Raw genomic sequence first — 20,877 nt, 5'->3', positions numbered from 1 at the left:
AGTCTGGGTTGAAGACATAAATCTGGGATTCATCAGCATATAGAGTGTTTAAAATGATGAGTGATCAGAGCACAAAGGAAATGAATGTAGATATTTTAATAAAGAAATGTATATATCATGTGGAATTCTTTCATCTGAAGGCTGTAGGAAATAAAAACAAACAAGAAAAGAGTGGCATTTCTGGGTCATATAGTAAAAGATTTAATCATTTGAGGAATTGCTAGACTCTTCACCAAAGCAGCTCTACATTTTACATACCTGACAGGGGTGTAAAATGCTCATATTAGCAATGTGAGGATTCTGAATCTCCACGTCATTCCCAATACTTATTATTCTCCTCCCCAATACTTATTATTATTTGACTTTTTGATCATAGTGGCATGTGAAGTGGTATCTCATTGTTATTTTGATATGCATTTGCCTGATAATGAGTGAGGGTGAAAATTATGTCATGTGTTGATTGGCCATTTGTATATCTTCTTTGCAGAAATATCCACTCGAATACTTCATTTGTAATTGGGCTGTTTGTTTTTAATTGATGAATTGTTTGAGTTTCTCATATATTCTCAATACTTTTTTTATCAGATATAATTTGCAAATATTTTGGTCCATTCTATAATTTTTTTCACTTTATCGATGGTGTCCTTTGAAACATTAAAGTTTTAATTTGATAAAAATTTAATTTTTCTGGTGTTTCTCTTTTGTTGCTTTTACTTTGGGTGTTCTGTCTAAGAATACTTTGCCAAATCCAAGGTCGTGAAAATTTTCTCGATGTTTTCTTTCAAAAGTTTTATAATTTTAGCTCTTACATTTAGACTTTTGATTCACTTTGAGTTAATTTTTATGACTAGTAAGAGGTAAGAGACTGATTTTATTCTTTTGCATTTGACTATCCATTTGTTCCAACATTTCTAGTTGATATAATGATTGTTTGCCAATCAGATGATCTTGGCACTCTTGTCAAAAATCAGTCAATGGTATTCTAGACATAATTCAAGGTAAATGAAAACATATCATTCATAGTAGCCAAAAGATAGGAACCCAAATGTCCATCAACAGATGAATGAATAAACAAAATGTGGTGTATCCATACAATGGAATATTATTCAGTGATAAAAAGGAATGAATTACTGATACATAATACAACATAGATGAACATTGAAAACATTATGCTAAGTGAAATAAGGTAGTTACAAAATATCACATATTATATGAGTCTGTTTATATGAAATGCCCAAAACAGGGCAATGTTTACATACGAAGAGTTGCTTAGCTCTTGGGGCTGGAGGAGAGAGTAGCAGAGAGATAGCTAAAGAGGACATGGTTTATTTTGAAGTGATGATGTCCTTATTTTTTAAGTGTTCTAAATGTTCTAAAATTGACTGACAGTGGTTGCAACTATGTGTGAATATAATAAAAACAAATTATAAACATTTAATGGATGAATTGCATGGTATGTTAATTATATCTTAATAACATTGTTTAAAAGGAAAAAAAGGTCTGAGAAAAAGCTAATGTTAACTAGCCAAGAAGGGAGGCAGAAATAGTGGAGAAAAGTTGGAAGAAGCTGCTAAAGAGGAAAACACAAAATCAGGCACTGATATTAGTTTAGAAGTCAAGTGGGGAAAAAAAATGTTCCAAGGAGAGTGATCAAGTGTGTCAAATGTCAAATGTAATTGCTAATATAATTATGATATTTTATATTCCTTCATAGGTTAAATAAGGAAAGATTTAAAAATTGACCATTGGATTTAGCCCAATGAAGGTTATTGACTTCACAATAGCCAACTTGTTGAATGGGGGAGCAAAAATCTGATTGTAGTCAGTTCAATAGAAAAAAAGAAAGGAAGAATTTACTGTCATTGAGTAAAGACAACTCTTTCAAGGACTTCAGCTATTTTTTTTAAAAAAGAGAGAAATAGGAAAATACCTAGAGTAAATTAAAATCTAGAGGTTTTTTTATTATTTATTTATTTATTTATTTAGAGACTGAGTTTCACTCTTGTTTCCCAGGCTGGAGTGTGAAGCCGTAATCTCAACTCACTGCAAACTCTGCCTCCCGGGTTTAAGTGATTCTCCTGCCTCGGCCTCCCGAGTAGCTGGAATTACAGGTGCCTGCCACCACGTTTGGCTAATATTTTGTATTTTTAGTAAAGATGGGGTTTCAAAATGTTGGCCAGACTGGTCCTGAACTCCTGACATCAGGTGGTCCACCTGCCTTGGCCTCCCAAAGTGCTGGGATTACAGATGTGAGCCATCGCACCCAGCAGTGATTCTTTAATATGGAAGAAATATCTGCATTTTTTGTGCTGATGGAAATGATTTATTAAAGAGAAGAAAAATGACATTGGAGAGAGAAAAATGGCTGAAGCATTGCTGTTGAGTGAATAGAGAGGAAACAGTATGTAGACAGCAAGCGGAGACAAATGTGAGTCCTTCTATCTTATTAGAGAAGAACAGAGAGTATGTGAGCACAAATGCAAACTGTCATGTACATTTGGTGGTGGCGGGTGCTTATGAAAATTCTTTTCTTGTTGCTTTCATTATCTCAAATTCCTTTTGTAAGTTTAAGGGTTAGGGAGTAGTGTCAAAGACCTGAAGAAAGGGAAGAATGTATAGAATAGTCCACTAGGAGAGAGGGACAGTGAACAGATGAGGGAAACATAATAAGATTCCCAAGCAACGTGAATGGTCTTGAAGTTAGTGGTCATAGATTTTAAAATGAAACAGTCAGCATGATTGTATGCTTCTTCCTTCTCCCTATGTTTATCTGTGCTGGTACAGATACTAGGCAAGCAGGAAGATGGCTTCTGGTTTAGTCAAGGGAGGAAGGTGATGCTAGAAAAGATCAAAGGAGTTTAGGGTGATTTAAGGAGTAACTATAATGACCGATGTGGAATTTAAGCTCGATATGAAGATAAATGTGGGAACACATGGAGTGAAAAACAGTGATGAAGTGGCGGTTCTCCGTATAATCAAAGGATGGTTGGAACTAGGGCCCTAGAGTAACTGAAATAGAAAGGAAGAGAAGAGGTAGCAGTCAGAGAGTAGGGGAAACACATTTTGGAGGGATAGCAAGATGCTTATTGTTTCTTCATTCTCACATGGGTGTGAAAGAAGAAGTGTTTACCACTGGAAAGAGAAATTCCAAAGAAGTAAAGGACAGCCAATGGCCAGTGAGAGCAATTTAAATTTAAAAGATCAATCAATCAGAGAATGAGTTGAGGATGTAGGTGATTTAGCTAACAGTTACCTTAAGTTTCAGAGGGCACAGAGCAAAGGTTTCAGGAAATGGAGAGGAAGGGCAGATAGAAACAGATAACATAATGTACAGATTTCTTTGGGGATCTTGGCGACCAAGGATTTACAGGCTGCTTCTGGTGACCAACACGAATAAAGGGCATGTTGAAGTCTGCTCTGGTGATGGTTAGAGATGGTTGTATCAAGACTACGAGTGATGAGGGTCAGGATGGATGGAAGCTCTTACCAGGAGCACACGTTTCTGAACTTTTGATAGATTCCTGCTGAAGAAGATCTGTGTTTTGCAAATAGAGGCTGTAGGTGAGCAGTGGTGTTGTTATTCTGAGTCTTTCTAGGCTCTTGTTAATGGTAGAATGCAGAGGTGGCCTTATGAAATCAAAATGGATCTTATCTTTATAAAACTTGATCTGAAATCTTTGTAAAAGTTGGGTTCCATGAGAATTTTCTTTTTATACATAATATTAAAACACTTAATGGATTTTTAATTATTTCTACTTTTTAACTTGCTATTTTGTCAGCCTGATTCCAGGTTTGCATGCAACACCCTCATTTTATAAAGTCTCATAATAGAGAATAAAAAGATGATTTTTTTTTTTCTCTAGAGTATGGCAGAACAGAAAAGTAGGAAGAAACTGGATAAATGATGGTTGTGTGGACACACCATACTAGCCTAAATCTATTTACTCTTGACTGTATATGAAAGATTAAATATTTGTGTGTTTGAATTGTAATTGCATTTATGTTACAAGCTGCCAAATGCAATTTTTACCTGACATACCTACAAAAATCTTCACCTTTTTTTTTGCCATGTTCTCATGATCTTTAGTGATATGTAAATAGTAAAAAAGATACTGAAGTGGTATTCATTAAGCCTCCTTACTCCACCTCCACCCCACCACACCCCACGACCATCCATTTTCCTTTTTCAAGAAATATGGTAAAATTAAGAATTGTGTCTACCTTCTCCCTTGAAGGAAGAAAGAAGCATGTGACCTGCTTTGGCCAATAAAATATAAGCAGAAATAACCTTTGTGACTTCAAGAAGTAAATCTTAAAAAACCAGTGTGCAATTTACCACATACCTTTTTTTTTTTTTTTTTTTTCTGCCACATCAGCCTGAGGTTTACAGATTATGGACACTTCATTAGCCTGGTTCACTGAGCAAGAATTATGTGCAGGAGATCTCCTAGTGATGGGTATGTAGTAATGGTGAGAAATAATCTTCATTGTTTTTAAACTTCTGATATCCGGTGTTTATTATTACATCTTAGTGTAGCTTATCCCATCAGATGCAGTATACTTTCTTGTTTGGTTCCAATCTTAAAGAAAAACACCTACTGTTTCTCCACTCAATGTGCTGTTTTTCTGCATTTCAGAGGTGTGTAGTTTAGACATATACTCTTACCTTTATAATTTATTTTGTATCTATTTCTTTGGTTTTGTTTGCTGATGTTTTAATTCTTGAACACTTAGTTCATATGCTGTTAATCCCTCTGATTTCTTCACAAATATATTTAAATGATAAGTTTCCCTTTAAATACTGATCTCGTTGTGTGTCACAATTTTGGACATACATTCTTTTAAATATCATTCTATTGTAATTATTTTATATCTTTCCTTAAGACTTTCGTTGTAACACATGGCTACTTAATAGCATGTTATCTAGTTTCCAATCATAAGAGTTTTATAGTTCTTCTTTAGTTATTAGTTTCCAGTATTAGCACATTTTATTGAGAAGAATGCTATATTGCGTTCATTTTTTGAAATATATTAAGGATCACTTTGTCCTAGTATATGATAAAATGTTGTGAATACTTAAAAAGAGCGTATGGTCTTTGTAGGCTGAGTGTAGAGTTTCTAATCATGTTATTCAGATCTTCTGTTTCTTATTTGGGACTTTGTGGCCTTGATCTGTCAATTTCTGAAAGGGATGTGTTAAACTCTTCAGCTAGAATTGCTGACTTACCTGTTTATCCCCATGATTCAGTCAGTTGCATTCAATATACTCAGAGGCATTAACAGACTATTTCATTCATCTACATTTTTCACTACTCTGCATCCCTTGAAAGTAGATTGCACTAGCCACTGTAACATGCGAAGTGAGAAATACAAAACCTGGATATAGTACACCCTTAATTCATCTTTGCTGAACTTGAATAAGTGAATATTAATGCAAAATTAATTTTAGAATTTTTCCCATGAGCGTTATATACTTGAACTGACATATCTACACACTTTCTCTAGCATCTCGTAGTGGTATAAAATATGCCTGTGAAGGCAGCGTGTTTGACAGGATAAAGCCAACTACCTTATAGGAAGATTTAACCTGTAGAAACATTTTTCATAGTCTAAGAAAGTCATTTTGATGACTTTATTTAATCATTATTTTCAAACCTGCTTAAGTCAGACATACCACATCACAAGACAAATATTTTAATAAACATTCTAGAATCTGACTGAGTGTAGCAATCTTGTTACAAATTAAGATTTATATAGTCTTGGTTTTAATTACCTTTCATCAGTATAAATTAACTTTCATCAAGGATAAATTCTGTCACATTGCTTTACAGATGCACTTTCTTTATGAGCCAAAACAGAGAGTGGACTTGATTTTTAAACATTTATTAAGCATCTACTACATACATAGTAAGTAATTTAGTCAAAATTTCTGCTTGCCTGTATCACACACACAGGATTAATAGACAGAAATTAAATATGTTAATAAACATAAATAATATAATGTTAATTAATTGCTGTGAAGAAAATATTGGGAAATAATAACATTATCAAGTGATGAGGAATGGAATTACTTTAATTACAGTTACATATGAAATGAAGTTTTACCCAACTTTGTAGTGATAAGAAATAAGAGGTCATATAAAGAGTTTGTGGATATTCTCATTACTTTTCACTGAAAGTATTAAAATCTGACTCTTTGAATTTAATAAATATCTCAAAAAAGTCTACGTTTAATTTCACTGAGTAAACAAAAAAGTAGAGATTTTTACCATAAAGGCACTGAAAATCTCCCTAACTTTTGAAAAATATGTTCCGTCCTGGGAATAAGTAATCATTTAAGAGAATACAAGCAGAATTTAAATGCATATGCTCTACTTTATGTTCTTAAAGATTTAGTAATTTTATTGGCATTATGTGTTAGTCTGCTCTCATGCTGCTAATAAAGACATACTCGAGACAGGGTAATTTAAAAAGGAAAGAGGTTTAACTGACTCACAGTTCCACATGGCTGGGAAGGCCTCATAATCATGGTGGAAGGTGAATGAGGTGCAAAGTCACATATTACATGATGGCAGTCAAGAGAGCTTGTGAGGGCAACTCCCATTTATAAAACCATCAGATCTCGTGAGACTTATTCACCACCAGGAGAACAGTATGAGGGAAACCAACGCTATGATTCAATTATCTCCACCTGGCTCCACCCTTGACACATGGGGATTATTACAATTACAAGGGTGAGATTTGGGTGGGGACACAGCCCAACCATATCTCATTAGTCCTAAATTATGTTTCTAGTTTATTTTGAATAGTCTGCGCATAGGCTTTTGTCTTATTGATATTTGTCAAATTACATATTTAATAATAGGTGAAGAGAATAAAGAAAATAAGTATGTATTCATTAAAAGAAGCCAATCAATCAAATTTTTAAAAGGCATACCATCTTTTTAATACAAATCTATAGTTAATCTATGCTTTAATAAAACTCATTACTATATTATTTAGACTTTATTCTTTCATTTTAACTCCTTTTTGCTTTGCAACCTATTCCCAATACCTAATATTTATTTAAATGCAATATGATAATGGTAAATTATTTCTGCCTACCAATGGAAAAACAGTAAACAGTCCATGCAAAATATAAAGAAACTACTACATACCCACAGTTATTTGAATCTCACGCTGAACTCTGTGGAAAGTTGAAATTACTGTCAATTGTTTCGCTTGCATCTCTGTTTTGAGTTTTAGAAGCTTACCAAACGTGTGTTACTCTTCAAAAACTCATTTCACTAACGCTTGTGCCTCATTCTATTTCAATAAAGCCGCTTGCCTTAATACTTTGAAGACATGTAAAAATTATCTATTCAATTGACATTGCCAGCATAAGAGTGAAAGTGAAGTACAGTAGCCAGTCTATCAAAAAAGTACCTGTCTTCACTGTTCTTATGAGGAGTACCAAGAATTTTTAAGAAGAATGGCACTTTCAGAATAGGCAAGGCAAAATGGGAATGGAAACAGAAATGGTAAATAGTGAAAGATAAGTTAATAAAAATGCAAAAGTGTCTTCCTTTACATCATTGAAACTTTCTTTTTCAAAATATTTTTTGGAGTCCACATATGGAAAATAAAATTATGCTTACAAGCTGAATTCAATGGTCAAATAAGAAAATTATTAAATAATACCCATTTTGTATAGATTCGTAAAGTATACCTATATTATAAAGACTCTTGAGAAGTTGTGTAGCCAAGAAATGTATTTTTCCTTGTTTAGTTAAGCAACTCCCAAATTTATATAAGATTGGAATATTCCTCCCTCTGACTCATCTACCCAACTATGCACTGTTGACATGGCTGTGCCAAACACCAGACTCAAAAACTTTATGCTAATCTGGCTCTGAACTTGGCCCATCTCTCATACTTTACATCACTGGGTATTGCACCGCAGCAAGTTTCTTAGCCTGCCCCAGGACTTGAGCACACACTCCTTAAAAGAAAAAAGTATTCACTGTAGGTCAGCTTTGAAACATGAAAAAGAGGTTCAATACAAAGTAGAAAAGTTTTCAAGTTTGAAATCTTCGCAGACTATGAGATGTAACTTTACTACCAGTGCCAGAACGTTCCAAGTGTGGATTTTGAAAAAAAATAATGCTTCTCTCCAAATAAAAAAGTACATATGAATAAATCACAAATATAAAAGAGTCAAACGTAAGTATCAGTTTCATGAATTTTTGTTTTCATTGATTTACCTGATCTTTTAAAACTAATATTAGCTTTCCACTTATTGCTTTTTTAAAATCATATTTTATATATTTTATTTTATTATTTTTGCAAATAACTCAGCCCAGCTTTATCAAGTTCTAATGACTAAGTCTTTCAGAGAAATAACAAAAACCCTGACTTGAATGGCAGTATTCAAAAAAATACCTTTGGCCTGGAAGTTAAGAGATGTGGATTCCAGTCTTGCTTTGCCACTAAATAGCAAAATGACCCAGTGAAAATCAGTTAGCCCTTTCTGGTATTTAATATCCTTTTGTAAAATGAAGATAGATGTTGAATGACTTGAGTTGTTGCATTTGTCTGTAGCATCTCATAATTCCTAACTCTAGAAAATAATATTTGGAGGGATATTTCCAATAAATAAATGAAACTTCCACAAAATGAAGGTAAATTGTCAAAGTGAAAGATTCAAATGTGTCTTGAATTTATAATAATAACACAAATTAGCGTGTGTTAAAAGTGTTTTACAGCTTATGCAAAAATTTTTCAAACATTATTTCAACTCTTACAATAGACCTGTGTTTAAGTTTATATTATCCTCATTTCATGGCAAGGAAATAGTATAGATAAGGTAAATTTCTTGTATATTGGTCACAGAGAGAGATAACCCTGAGCTGAAGTTCAAATTTAAGTGTCTTACTCCCAAACCAATGTTTTTTCCCCAATACTAAAGAGTATTTAATTTTGTGCATGCGTTTATTCAATTGTGTCAAATTACAATGTGATAATTGTGTCTTACTATCTTTCCTAATTATTTTTAAATGAAAGCAGTTGTGTTTACCAGGAAATGTGTTAATCTCTCTCTCTCTTTTCCAAAGAGCAAACTGTGTACCTTAAAAGCATTCCTGAGGTTTTTTCTCAAGGTAGAGACCTCTTTTGGTTTCCACAACTGATACAATCTTGATTTCCCAATGCTTCTGTTGTAGGCATGTGAAGATTGTGAGTCTAGTAAAGGGTCAAGTTATCTTTGGACTGCTGTCATAGTATTAAGACTTATCTAATTATAAATACATTGCAAAATAGCCCATTGTTTTCTTATAGTATGCATTTTATATGTGGTAAAACATCCATTCATCACTGTATTTTTTGTTATAATCCACTAAAGTCATGGACAAGATACTGTTGAGACACTTCTTAGAATGTGAACAGCTGCTAAGAGTCCACTGATACATCATCAGTGCACCGCTGCTATGGACGCCAACCCAGTATACTTAATTCCTCAGATAGGTTCTCTTTGGATACCAAAAGACAGCTTTCAAACAGCCACTAATGAGTACTGATGCATCCCCTGGGATTGTGTTTTACATACATGTAGGTCAAAGTAACCATTAACACTTGTTACTCAAAGCATTCCACAATTATTTAACCCACAATTTCAGTACATTAATTACATGGCACCTCCATGAAGTATGCAAATACTTTTATTTCTACAGGCAAACCAAAGTCATTAAGTAAATTCTAAGTAAATTAAATGAAATAAGGTTGCGGGGGAAAGTCAACAATAAGTAGGCAAGGCTAGAATTAAGAATTTTTGATACCCAATTTTAAACTTTAATTGTGGTTTCATGTTCTATTCAGAGCCCCATGGATATTACTTAGTTAGAAGATAGTCAGGAGGCATAATCTCTTTATAGAATCATCAATCAAATTTTGACAAAAGACTATTGTTTAATAGCATCAATGTATTGAAAGGATGAGCAAGGTACTATATATATACATATCTACACATATATATACACATACATATGTGTATATATACATGTATTTTTATATATATATATGCCATATAATTTATCTGAACATTAAAAACAAATTTTAAAAGCCGTTTGGCTATTTTGGTGGGAGGATATTTTAGAGCACAGTATTTGCATAATGTAAATAAATTTTGCTTATGGTGAGTCTAATATGAACAAAAAGAATTGTAGCATGTGTTTTAAATACTTTCATATCATGATTCAACATCTATAATTTCACCCAAATTAGCACATTGTGTTAAGTTTATTCAAAAAAAAAATAGAATGATGAAAAGGGGCTGAAGATGGATGCAGACACACTATTAATAATCACTTTAAGTGAGTTGCAAACACAAAAGCCATGTTTTCATTTAGTTTGGAGAAAAAGCTTCAACCTAAAGGCCGTTATGCATGGAATATTCCCAATGAAGTCAATCTCAATTTGGAAACTTAGAAGGAAACAATATGATTAAATTCCAGATATGCAATCTTGACTGAAAGGAAGGTTCAGAAGAGCATATTTTAGTCCTTTCAAATGCAGGTACACATGAAGCTCAAAGGGAATATATGTTGGTTATAAATACACACTAGGAATAAAAATTTTAAAATATATTATCAACCAGGAGAAAAAAAAACATGTTTTTCTAATATTTCCAGTTACTTTGTTCTGTTCTAAGGAGTATTTTAACTGCTCCTACCAATACTGAAGAGAGTTAAAGGTTATCGTCAAGAAATGTGAGCTCAATTTTTACCCTTAGAGACTCAAATACTTTGTTCAAAAGAGCTAGTGATTTCTTTGTGGTACTAGACAACTCTGAACGGCTCTGTGAAAGATTCTGAAACCATGCTGAGAACAAATGCCGCAAATCTCAAAGTCAACACGAGTGGAAGATGCAGAAGTGGTAAAACAAACAAGTTCAATTTTTTCCAACCCTCATCCAAATAAGAGCATGGGCAGTGACTACTCAATCAGATATCAGTCTTGGCAAAGAAGTCATTGGTTCTTTATATTACACAGAAAAAATAAAGTGGGGAAAATTTCATACTCATTAGGCTGTCAGGATATGTGTGGTGAAAAGATAGTCGTTTGAAAAGAAATAATAGATTGTGAGGATGAACATCTTTCTAAGCACCTCTCAAATTGTCTCTAGTAGTAGCACGTTATTTTGCCCCAGGGATGTGCTATAAAAATACATTCTTTATCTCCAAGTAATGAAATTGCTTTTTAATTAATTCTGGCTCAATAAAAATACAAATCATAAAAATATTGTTTTATATTTCATCAAATGGCTAAAAAAAGTGATTAAAAATAATGACCTCCCAAACACATGTGTAAAAATGTAAAACTATTTCAAGATTAAAACAGTGTAAACACTTATTCTCTGTCAACCCTCCTATCATACAGATGTTTTCCTCCCATGTGTTTTGTATTTGATCAAAATGGATAAAGAGCAGATGAATAAAAAGACCTTCCAAATATATAGATAGAAATATAAAGATATTTCAAGGTTCTTCCATGTGATTTACATTTGATTAAAATGGCTAAAGAACAGATCATTCAAAAATAAGAATCAACAGAAACAATAGTCTCATAAGCATGTAGATAAAGAAATGTAAAGATATTTCAAGATTAAAATAAAAGAGTACAAAGATAAATCCTCTCCTCCCTCCTACCCTTCCCCCATCACACTGAATATTTTCTTCCGTGTGCTTTGTGTGTTCATATCCATGACACTTTGAATTAATTCTTTTCCCTAAGGGATGGATTACCTTATCTAGTCTGGGCATTTCAGTAGTTAACAATGGACCCATGAATTAATCTGAATATAGAAACTAATTACAATGAAACCTGTTCTGTGTTCTCACTTTAAACATTTCCTCACCCTTAATGTTAATCTTTAAAAGACCAAGACAATTGGCACAAAGGCAATGTAGCCCATTTAAGGAACTTTTTATTCTTCCTATACTAACATACATTATTTCCAGTGAGATATTCAGTGAGGTGGCATTATGCTTTAAGGTTATCATGGCACTGTTTGGGTAATTGCACCCCCGTGATCTCAAAGGTCAAAAAGGATAAAAGTTGTAAGGAAAATTTAACAAAAAATGTAGAGAGAAAACGGTGGATACAATAGGAGCAAAAGTCATTAAACGGAAAGAAGACCACTGAAGTTATCTATCTCCCTGGGTGTTTCTTCACATTTTCCCTCTCCCCACTCCATAATCAGACAGATGAAGAAATAGAGAAGTGTCAATATGGTTGATGATTCATTCATTTTAAGACAAGTAAGTGCATGTCTTCGCAAAATGTCAAGAAAATGTATTGAATCCTTAGAATGGCTTTGACTTCTCAAAAAATCCTAAACACTGTTACTAAACTTTTTATAGAGTTGGAAAAGTAAGCATTCAAATAAATATGTCAATATTCTCTATGCAAATTATGTTTCCCACACATTTTTTTTCTAAGACCTGGGTACTATGAACATAGCCATGGATTAAGGAAGATCAAGCCATTAGCAGTAAGGAATGATTTGCTTTTCCCCTACAGAATCCCAGAATGTAGAAGTTTATAGACAATTTAGAGTAGTCCAGTCCAGTACTCTCTTTATGTAAATAAGAAAATTGAAAATAAAATGAATTTTCCTGCCCAAAGGCCCTAGTACTAGGATGTAAGTTCTCTGTCTCCATAGTCATTCATCTTCCTCCCATGCCTCAGTATCTCACTCAGTCTGATATACACAGACAATGCAGATAACTGCATTCAGGTGAAGTGAATTTAGCTTTACTTCCATGAAATGCTTGGTTCCAAGACAGGTCCAGGTAGCAGCCCTGCATCAGCTCTAGAAGCCTGCCATGGGAAAAAGTTAGGGAGAAAATGCCTAGAAATTCACAGGGTCTTTCTCATTTCTGCCCATAAAATACTCTCTTAAACCCAAAATCAAAATCACCATTTTAATTAAGTAGTACCAGTAAATATCAGTAGATATGTGCACTAAAGATCTGTAACATTGTGTGTATCTTGGTTAATAGCAGATAAAAGCAGCTCGGATTTCATTTTATTTTTTTCAATTCACAAACAGTATAGAGAATTTTGCAATCTTCTGTTTCCATCAGCCAAGCGCAACTCTTGCCTATTCTGTTTTCCAATGTCCTCTTATGTGGTATAAAGATATTAAACTTTTAAATAGTATTAGACACTTTTAAAGAACAAAATTCTTGATTTTTTTTTTTTTTTTTTTTTTTGCTTCACTAATTCACCACTCCCTTTATGTTTTGAAATGCCTTAAAAGTGCCTCATTCCCAGAGTACAATATGGTATGTCTTGCACCCATCCTCAAGCAGGATATCTTTGGTGGAACCTATGTCTAGACTGTTTCTACCTACAGTATTTTCACAACTCAGGTCTCTTCTCTCATTCCTTCATCTACACCTTCCATCACCATTAGGGTTCTGTCCTCAGAATAATTCTCTTCCCTCTTTATGATCTTTCTTGGGAGTTTTTACATTTCTGTGGTCTCAGAAAAGACCTGTGTTGATTATTTCAGGAACTGGCACAGTCTAGGCACTCTCTTATTGTTTGCTGATTTTAGAATCCTAAATTTGTGGATGGCTTCAATCTTTACCCTCATCTGATCGTTCCTTTCAAATGTCCATTTATACTCTGGACATTGCTAATTTGAGGATTTTTCAGTCTTTCAAATCCATATCCAAAACAAAACTTGTCATCTTTCTTCTAAGGCTTGTTCATCCTCCTGAATTTCTTTCCACACCAAATTGCTTCATCCTTCATTGTTTGCCCAAATCAGATAATTCAGACGTTCTTTACCCACTTTGTTAGGTCCTTACATTCAGTTAGTCCTTTAGGTTTACCAATAGACATATCTCAGGAGTCCACTCCCCCAGTTTTTTAGTCAAGGCTGTTATCCTATCTTAACACTAAATAAAGAGCTACTTCTAACATTTGAGGCTCTAGTTAGCTACTCTTAACTTTTTAAAGGATAACAATATATTTTATAATGACCTTTAATATAAAATTTTGGGGGAAAATATCACTCTCAGAAACAATATATGCAGTGGAGGTGGCTTCTATATTATAGAAATGGTGGAAATAATAATTCAAAATATGTAGACCAATCTCTGATGCATATTTAAGTAATTCAAGATGTTTAAGTTTGACAATACTAGAATCCAGTTTTCAACATTACTATGGAAGTAATGTTGATAAACTAAAATTGTGTAATTCTGGTCTGCTCTGGCTAGTGTTTTCCATTAGTCAAATATTTACAAGATTCTATTTTAATTATCAACATCACTTGTATAGTCAATGGGTTTTTATATGTGTTAATTTTTGCTTATATTACTAATTTGATATATATGTAAATAAGCTATTGATTAAATCAACTTAAACTTTTTAAATTACTGATGAGATAAAGAACTACCACAACAAAGCTATCTTTCTGAATTTTAGTTTGCCTAATCTATGAGTACTAAATTTTACTTGAAAACTCTATCTTTTTTCGTAAAACATATCCTCATTTTTAGATTTACTTTAAAAGGGCAAAGTCAACAGTGTAGATAATGTAAAGTAGATTATTTTTATTAAAAATTTTAATCCTAAATATAATCTTGAAAAAATTAAAAACTTTTAATAAGAAAGGACTGGCATCCAAACTTCTAAACATTTCACATACCAAGCACTTAAGGTTTCTTACTCTCACCTCAGAGCTCTCACATAATGGCCCTCATAATTCATGTCAGCTGGGGCTGCTTGAGAGGGTTGTCAAAGCTCTACAGTGTCATTCTTCACTCTACTCATGTGTTCATGGAGTAGAAGGAATAAGTCTTCTAGGTGACCACATCAGGCCCAGAAAGTCCGTATAAAGAAACAAGTTTTTATCAGGAAAAAAAAAAAAAAATGTTTCTGGCTACATACCTATAATTACAGATATTATATGTTTAAAAAAAAACTCCCATGCCAAAATTTAAATAAACGTAATTCTAAACCTAGTGTATGCCAGTTTCTAGGAATGCTAAACTTGACATTAACAGTATAATTATCTTAGTTATTTAGAGATAAATATTTATTAAGCTATGCATTTTAGGACATATTACTTGATGTTTAACCATGCTCATGATAAATCTGCAAAATATCTCAAATCTTTGTTTCTTTACTAAGCTCTTCCTTTATCCCCTACTTAAAAAGAAAAACATAATGTGACTTTTTTTGTTTTACCTCTAGTAGTATAGTTTTGGATGAACATGAGCTATATTTCATTAATATGCTTGATACCTAATTTGGATGTATTATTGTGACTTTTGGTTTAAGATGGAACTTAAAGCAACATTAGGAGTGATAAGACTGTGAAAGGGGTTACTTTCTAGATCTCTCTTTGCCATTTGGAAGTCAATTGGTTGGCATCAGGAAAGACAAGGCAATGTCTAATCATAGTTTCAGCAATGCATGCTGTTATAACACAGTGGTATCAAGAGGGAATGTAGGGAAACATGAAGAAAAAAAATGAAAGTAGAATACCAGAAAGATTTGAAGGATCTCTAACTAAAGCAACTACCCTCATAACCCTGTAAGAATGGTTTAACAAGCTACCATTGACCCTAGGTGCCTGAAGTTTCAGATGCCCGAGACTGACAGTTGACTTGGAAACAGTAACCCTGTTAACCCAACATGATTCTGAATTCAGAAGAACTCTAAAGAGGATCAGTCCTTCTCATTTTCCTGTGAAGAAGTAAGAAACGGGCTTTTTTGTGCTTGAACAACCTTGCCCATTAGGAAGCAGCAGATGAAATCCAAACATTTGAAACTGATTCACCTAGAGTTCTATTTGTTTTTCATGTGGATTTTGTATCAACTGTTAACACATACAGGTCATCAGAATACTATTTAGAATGACAAAAATGTAGTGCATTTTGTAGAATTATTATTAACAAAGCAAAACATCAAAAAATTGTGTCTTATGAATTACAAAATACATATGTTTTACCTAATTTTTGTTTTTATTGTTCATGGCCTTTTTTTGTACATAAACAAAGCAAGAAAAAAACTGGCCCACCATTTTACAATGCAATAAGGTCAAGAAATTAAAAGGAATAAATCATAGAGAAGATGAATTTGCTTAATTGAAACAACAAACAATAACCAAAAAACAGAGTTATCTGTATTGATTTCTACTAGACAGTCCTAAGCTAAAAGATAAATGTTTAGCACCTTTTTTCCTATGAGTATAATAGGATTGATGATTGTCAGGTATACATAAGCATTTTTGAAAGTATTTTTTAAAAATCGTGTTTTACTTTCATTCTTTTCTCTCTTGCATTTTTCCAAATGCAGAATCCAAAAATAAATAATAAACAACAAGAAAATAAAATTTAGATACAGAATGATGTTAATTATTTTCTTAGGATAAAATATGAGAATTAAAATCAGAATCAGTCAAAAGATAATACAAATTTGAAAGTTTTGCTATCTTTTATAATGAATGCACTCCCCAGCAGCACCAGTTTATTTTTACAGAAAAAAATGAACAAAAATTTGTTTATAAAAAATAAGTAAATAAATAAAACCTCTGAGAGTATTAAAAAAATGCTTTGAGAGAATAAAATAAATAAAATACAAGACAGAAGCAAAAATAAAATAAAATTCTTTAGAGCAAATACATTTTTTCACTTTTAGTTTCCTTGATTTTACTAATTTACTAATAGAACAGTGGTTTCTCATTGGCATAAATCAGAGGCTCTCCAACTGTGAGTCGAATCTTGCCTGTGACTGTGACTGTTTTTGTAAATAAAGTTTTATTGCAATAAAGACACACCCATCCACTAGCATATTGTCTGTGGCAGCTTTACAATGGCATAGTTAAGTGGCTGGAGCAGAGTTGTTATGGTATGAAAAGCCTAATGTATTTACCATAAAGACTTTTACAAAAAAAAAAAAAAAAATGATAAACCTTGATATAAGTGGATGTTTGGGTTTTTGGTTTTTTTTTTTTGAAAGTAGCATGATCTCATCTGTTTTCGTTTCTTCCTTTGCTTATTTATAAAAACTGTATACTAAAGCATTTATTTGCCTTTTAAATTATTTATGCTGATTATATCATACCTAAGGCTTTTAAAAATTATGCACTCATGCTGTCATTGTTTTAGTAATTTATTAAATTTTTCGTAGGAATTTCTGGATTTATTTTCCCTGGACACCATTAATTTGACTCCGTATACTTAAAATGTTTTCATTATAATATAGTAACTAGTAGACACTTTAATATCTGTAATTTTAAAATAAGTTGTTTTGGATTCTCATTTGTTATTTTAAATAAAGATTTTACATATTTGTCTAAGTTTATTAAATGCAAAAATTCTTTAATTTTTTTTCTTTTGTAATGCATTAATTGCAGAGATTAATTTTAGGAAACTTTTGAAGTGTTTGTGAGGATTGTACCAGGCAATGTAGTCAATGTATTTGTCCCAGTCCCTGATACATAGTAAGTTCTCAATAACTATTAGGTATTATTAATGACTTATTACTTAAACGACTTATTATTTAACAATTGAGACCATAACACTCAGATTGACTGAATTAATTGTCTACTTTGGGTAAAGAACTAAACTTCTTTAATCCTCAGTTGTTTTCATCTATAAAACAGGAAAACTTAGTAGTTACCATGTGAGTTGCTGTGAAGCTCAAATCCAATGGTATGTTTAACATTATAAAGTGTTATAAGTAGTATACTTTACTTTTATTTTTATTTTTTGAGACGGGGTCTTTCTCTGTCACCCAGGCTGGAGTACAGTGGCACAATGTCAGCTCACTACAACCTCCACCTCCCAAGTTCTAGCAATTCTCCTGCCTCAGTCTCCTGAGTAGCTGGGACTATAGGCTTGCGCCAACATGCCCAGCTAATTTTTGTATTTTTAAGACGGAGTTTCACCGTGTTGGCCAGGATGGTCTTGAACTCCTCACCTCAGGTGATCCACCTGCCTTGGCCTTCCAAAGTTCTGGGATTACAAGCGCGAGCCACTGCCTCCGGCCAGTATACTTTAATTTTAAAATATTTTTTTTGCTTCTGACTACACATACTCTGTTATTGATGGCAGCAGCTGTGTGTCTGGAGCAGCCACTGTCATCACTCTGGCTCCAGCAGGGAGGTGTGGCCAGGGCTGCACACTCTGTGGCGCGGGGACAAGTGAGAACCCCACCTTTTCCGAGATGGTGTGGTGGGAGCTCCCTGAGAGCAACTGCAGTTACCCATGTTGGGGCTGTAGACCTGGGTCTCTGGCTCCATGTAGCAGGACCCCTGTCATCTGCCATCCCTGCAGCTGTGGCTGGGGACCCAGTCATCTCTGCACTCTTGGCTGCCCTCACAGGCTCAGAAATGCCTGCTCCCACTACCTGATATCTCCCTGCTGTTGGTGCCTGCTCTGATCTCAGAGCAAAGTCAGGCTGAGCCCGGGGAGCTGTCAAGGCCTACGCAGGTGTGCACACACTCAAGGAAGGCTGACATGCCAGCCCCCTGCTGCCTTAGCACCCTCTGGACTTTGAGCTCTGACAAGCATGGAAGGGAAGCCAAAGGGGTGTTGAGGACAGGTTGGTGCTGACCTTCAGCACCCCTTGGCACAAACAGCCTGGGTGCCATGAATGTCAGTGGGAGACAGATAGGCTTGTGAGTGGAAGGGATCATGTCCCCAGGGAGGACCTGAAGGCAAGGGGCTAGGCTGCCAGTCCCACTGACCAGAGTGGGGACTTTTGGTGCCTTTTCTGGGCCAGCCCATAGCTACCCATGGATCAATCGGGCTTCCTCCCCTCTGAGGCCCATAGAATCACAGGGCTGAGCCAGAGCAGAGGACAGAAAGAGGACAGGATGACCAGCTGCAGAGAGGAGTTACCCTCTCTGCCAAAAGCTGCAGACAACAGGATGATCTGCTTGCAGAGAGGAACTACCTACTCTAGTGCCTCCTCTCCTCCAAGAGCTGCAGATAAGGAGACGACCAGCTGCAAAGAGGAATTACCCTCTCTACTGAGAACTAAATACTTGTTGGGACAACCTGCCTGCAGAGAGGAGCTACTCTGTCTTCCAGGAACTAAATTCTCATTGGGACACCCTGGCCACAGAGAGGAGCTTCCCCCTACAGATCTTCTCCGAGCTGTTCTGTTGTTCAGTAAAGTTCCTCTTAGTCTTGCTCGCCACCCCCTTGTCTGTGCACCTCATTCTTCCTGGTCGCAGGACAAGAATTTGGGACCTGCTGAATGGCCAGTCTGAAAAAGCTGCTGAAACACAAACAGGGCTGAAACATTCCCCTTGCTCACCACACTGTGGGCAAAGAGAAGGAGAGAAGAGCTATGGCCCTTCAGAGAGCGCAGACTTGGGAGCTCTCCAAGACAGGACTGTGACTCCCTCGTTGGGGCCTTGAGATTCCTGGGGTCTCCAAGATTCCAAGCACCACAGTGTTCCCCAGTGCCAGCCATGGAAGCTGCTTGTGGTGCGCCTGGGCCAGTTGCAGGCTCACAGAGAGGTGGCTCCCACACCACCACCTGGAGCTGCCTGCCTGGTGGCAACAGTTGACGTGTCTGACTGCACAGTGGCTGGACTCCACACTCACTCACACACAGCCCTTGCCTTTTCACCCCTGACTCTAGTCTCCCTGGGAGGCATGGGATTCAGACCAGTAGTGTGAGCTGAGCACAGCCTGCCAGGCCAAGTCGGTGGAACGAGCCTAGTGAGCCTGAGCAAAACTCAGGCAAAGGCACAATTGGCCACAGGTTTCCAGCCAGAGAAGTGTCACCCCCAAAGATCCTGTAATATTTTAGCTAATATTTTTGTACCTAAACATATCTGATTTTTTTTTTCATTCATTCTCTAGGATCTTGTTCAATTTGTGGACATTTTAAACAATGTTTAAATTTGTTTAGCCATTTTACTACTTATTAATCCCTTAAATTCTCTAAATAATTTTATAATTATTATTTTTCTCAGGGCCAAATTTTTGTCTGTGTTCTTTTTCCTGAATTACTTCAAAGTTAAGTTGATTTTTATATTTCTCTCCTAATACTAAGAATGCTTTAAATTATGACTTTCCCAACCACTCAAAAAAGAAAAATTGTCATACTCTTTGACATACTACATTTTTTCACCTACATATTTTATAAATGCAAATCTCAATTTCTCTTTGATTCAAACATTTATTTAACAGTGTTTTAAAACAATCTAGGCTAAAATAAATATTTGTTATTATGTTAGTTCTTTCATAAAAATCAGAAATTTGATTTAAAAATTTGGGTGTTTTTGAGCTTGAAACATAGAGTTCCTCTGTGAGCTATAATATAAATTGGTCTAGAGTCTCAGGAAATATTAATTCTTCCTTTATATGACACAAGGCTAAAAATAAGTTTATTAAATCAAGCCAAAAAACCACACTATTTATAATTTCTGTCAGTATTTTTTATTCTTTATTAGTAGAGCAAATACTACAAAATACAATGATATTAAGCTTTGAGGACTCGTTTCTATAAAACATAACATTAGTGTTTTTGGTTGTTTTGGTCTTGATATTCACTTATAAAATCCAAATTAACACCATTTTCCCATATGTTTATATTTTTGTATCTATTTTGGCAAAAAATGAGAAAAAATACATTTTAAAAAGACTGCCAATAGAATAGAGATATTTTTACCAATATCTTTTTGAATTCTAATTTTTTATACATTTTAATTTTCTGGTACTTGATTCATGTATATTAGATGTCAATTATAAATTATATTTTTTAATCATACACTGTAGTCCTATTCTATTAATACCTTTTCCACTTGAATTCCATTTTCTCTCACTTTTTTATTGTCAATCTAAGTTTCCTTTTATTAGC

This window comes from Macaca mulatta, chromosome 8, assembly GCF_049350105.2.
Source record: "Macaca mulatta isolate MMU2019108-1 chromosome 8, T2T-MMU8v2.0, whole genome shotgun sequence".
NCBI classification, from domain to species: domain Eukaryota; kingdom Metazoa; phylum Chordata; class Mammalia; order Primates; family Cercopithecidae; genus Macaca; species Macaca mulatta.
The sequence above is the reverse complement of the archived record's forward strand: the minus strand, read 5'-3'. Positions refer to the sequence as shown.